A 4,186-nucleotide genomic window follows, 5' to 3' on the forward strand; every position below is an offset into this window, starting at 1 on the left:
GGTCACGAGTCACCTCGTTAGCACTACGGATTACATGAACAAAAGCAATAGAAATATAATAGCTCACTAATGATTCGGTGTCAGCGATAATAGAGCCCATAATGGATCTTTCTCTAACAATAAACACTGTTTGTTTGATTTACATTTCCTTTGTCGTCATTTCTAAGATCAACTGCATGCAGTACATACTAATGTTTCCTTTCAGAACAAAAGAAAGGAAAATACTATTACAGCAAATATCAAAGGAAAAGGAAGGTAGTAAATTAACATTTTTCATTCAATAGACAGGCGCATTGATCGATGATAGTAAATTACCATGATATGACGAGCAAAACAGCTTCCTTGATTTGTAGGTCCTGCAAAGCTTACGTAGATGAGAAATATTACTTAGTTAAGCGATTCAAACAAGAACCCAAGAACAAACTCACGAAACCTTGTTTGTAGCGCATGCACAAAATGATGGGACTCTGGTTGTTGGTCGCTATGTATAGTTTCTGCCTCGACGTGAGTTTCAACAGCAGGTCACTGGTAGATACGAATTGACTACATGCATGTTTAGGTGTCCGTTCATCAATGTTGGGCGTATGATCTTTAAACTTTTGTGCTAGGTGAGTTGTGGTTGAGGGAAGTTAGGTACGGAGTAGGAGTGTGAACACGTCGAGCATCATCATCATATTGCGACTTCCAAATACCGGTGCACTCAAAACTGTTCAATGCTACAGATTTAGGTTCTTTTTGTGTAACTAATGGTAGCCAATGGTTGATGTTCGAAACATTGACGTCACTTGAAATGAGATATATACAGTATACTCCTGCGATCCCCAGTAAAGCTTGACTTTTCATTCGTTTTCTTTACTTCTGGATTTGAATCCCCTTTCAAGTGGTAGGGTGGGAGATGGGACCCACTTGCTAGCCAACGAAAAGTAGAGCTCAAATCATGCAATGCAGCCCAACACTGCAAAGATAGGCGGAGCGGTGGCGACATCCTTGCCGGCTCGTCATCCTTGACCCCCTCCCTCCTCTCCTTCCTCTGCCTGCACCTCCACTCTTACAAGCTAGCCCTGGTTAGGTCCAGGCCACAGCTTGCCGGGTTGGGAGGTTCCTGATCGACAGATGGATGCGGACGCCGATGTGCCATATTGATTTGCACTTTAACAACAATTGTAGATAGATCATTGAACTCCAATCTATTGATTTGCACTTTTGTCGAAGGATCAACCCATCTCTCAAATCGAAGCTCCGAAGATCGGTCAAAAACACTGATTTTAGTGTTCAATGGCTCATGCCATTCAGTTTCGTTAGGCCAGTGAAAGAACAACACAACTTTCAAATTTTGAGCTCCAACTAAAATGAGCCATTCAGTTTCGTTGAAAGAACAGCACAACTTTCAAATTTTGAGCTCCAACTAAAATTTGAATTATTTGTTTTCTCTGATCAAAAACTTGTCCAAAATGTTCACTGGACATCCAAGATCATTTACTATCCAAAAAGATCCAAAGTTTGTATGTAAATTTCTTCAGAAATCAAACTCAAAGTTGGTCACTTGACTCTGTTTTCCGACTTTAATTTTCAGAATTTGATAGAGTTGACTCAGTTCAACAACTTTGACCTGGAATTTGAAGTGCTTCTGACTTGAATTGGATCTCAAATTTGATTCCATTGAGTTCTAAATACCTTCAACTCATGATTCCAAATTTTGGTCAATTTTTTCCAAATTTGGATCACTTATTTGAATTTTTGGTCAAACTTAACTCAAATTTGATCTCAACTCCATTAAACCTTTCTTAAGCCAAATTCTTCCTTATGATCTTAGTAACCTTCTTAGGTTCTTTTTAACCCCAGGTGTTACAGAATACTACACGACAACACCATGATCACAACTATAAATGTTTGCCTAGGCGCATGCGTACATTTAAATTATATGAGATATAATGTTCACACACAAACTCTACAAGCCATATATGAGAGGTGGATACATCATCCATCCACATACGTAAATAAGTCCATTAGGTTTTAGATGTCCGGCTAGCAAATGATTATAAATTATCAATTAATAATTAGCCAACTCTAATATTAGCAAAAAAATACTTAAGGAAAGTAGAGAAAAACAACTGGAAAATAAAATAGGAAAGAAAGAACGATGATAGAGCTACTAAGTAAAGATATCCTATGGGCCTGCTCATGTTCTTTACTTTGTGGCCCATCATCCTCACTTCAATCTATACAAGCCATCCTCACTTCAATCTATACAAGCCCGAATAAGAAAGAAGGCAAGCTCGTCTGTTGCTCCGTACTCTGTAGCCATTATCCTCTCCATTGCGCCCGACGGCCATACTCACGAGTCACGGCATGGTGCGGCGGCCAGCGGGGCTGAGGTACGCGCGTGTGGGTGAGATGCAGCGGAGGGACCAGGGAGCACGTAGGTTCGGTGACCAGCCAACGGCCGGGTGCTCTCTCGTAGAGAGCCTGAGCGGCATCGGGCCGAGCTCCGGATGAAGCACGTTGGCCGGCCGCGGGCATGGTCAAGCTTTAGCAGGCTGGTGCGAGCTGCGGATGCAGATCCTTCTGCAGCTAGTCTTTGGTGAGGAGCAAGTAGATTTAGATGTGGAGGCGGAAGCAAGGACATTGGGGGCACAGGAGGTGGCGGCAGACACGCACCGAACAACTGATCATTTGTCCAACACATTAGTACCGGATGTCTTTTCGTCCGGTACTAATGCACCGTGATAGTCGTCATGCACAGTGGCACCGGAGCCCCTGTAGTACGAGTTTGGAGTCTCAGCCGGTACTAAATGGCGGCACGTGGACAGCGTGACCGACAGCTAGATTCCCGAGAAAGCCATTTAGTACCGGTTGGTGGCTTCAACCGGTACTAAATTGTGAGAATGTCATTTAGTACCGGCTCGTAGCTTCAACTTCTCTAAAGGAAACCATTTAGGTACCGGTTGAAGTTAACAGCCAGTACTAATGTCAATCATTTGCTCTGTATATAAATGAGCTGCTTCCTTAGCTTCCTCCCCGAGCAAGCTCACCATTTGAGTGCTTCCTTAGCTTCCTCCCCGAGCAAGCTCACCATTTGACTAGGCTTTGTTTTTCTTCGCTCGATCAGTTTCTTCACTAGATCGGTTAGCAACTTCATTCTCCTTCCTCTGGTCATAATATTTTAGGTTTTTTAATGACCTAGTTTTATGTATACAAATGGAGTACTTGTTGCTTTTAGGGGAATTGAGAGTTTTTTGAATGAGTTTTACATTACAAATGGAATACTTATTTATCTTTTAGAACGAGAAAAATGAATAGTTTTTTAGAGCGAGGTGAACGAGGTTTTTTAGAATAAATTTTATATTACAAATGCTACAAGAGGAACGGGAAGGACCCTATGTCATCAGCGCCTGCACGGTGGTCGGCGACTCGCAGATATGGATATCCACGAAGGGGGGTGGCACCTTCTCCTTCGACACGACAAGCGGCGTGTGGAGCGAGGCCGGCGACTGGGCGCTGCCGTTCTACGGCCGCGTCGAGTACGCCCCCGAGCTCGCGCTCGGGTTCGGCTTCACGTCCGAAGGCAGGCAGCTCGCTACCTGTGACCTTGGCGTGGCATCGCCGACGAGCTCACCGGTGCTGCAGGAGGTGTGGGACGAGCTCGCACCGCCGCTGCCGCCACGGTGGGTCCCGGTGATGTCGTTCCTCCTGCCTCTGGGCGCGGGCAAGTTTTGCGTCGGCCGGATGGTCGACCTGGCACCGGCGTGGAGACCATCGCGGTGCTCACCGGCGAGGAGGTTGTGCACGGCAGCAGAGGGGCGCTCAGGATGATCAGGCACAAGTCCAGGCGTTACAGCGTCGGCTGCTCGATGGCTCAACTGCGCTGAACGAATGATCCTGAATTCCTGATCCCCCGCTCTGTAACGCGTGTTGTAGGCGAGAATAATCCACTCCTGTATCATTGTATGGTCAAATCAATAAGATTGCAGGAAAAATCAATAAGCATACATGTCTAATTATCATCTGCCAGATTTCTTGCGTTGATAATCACCGGTCTGATTTCTTGTGCTACTGCAAAGTGCAAACCTGATTGAGTGACTGCCCAAACATGACTCGACGATAACTGATGGAGTTTTTCTGCAAAAGTTACCCTGAATTTCTTGCCATCGTGAGCGCAGCAGTTAGCCATCTGAAAAAAACAAAG

Source organism: Setaria italica, chromosome I, assembly GCF_000263155.2.
Source record: "Setaria italica strain Yugu1 chromosome I, Setaria_italica_v2.0, whole genome shotgun sequence".
Classification (NCBI taxonomy): domain Eukaryota; kingdom Viridiplantae; phylum Streptophyta; class Magnoliopsida; order Poales; family Poaceae; genus Setaria; species Setaria italica.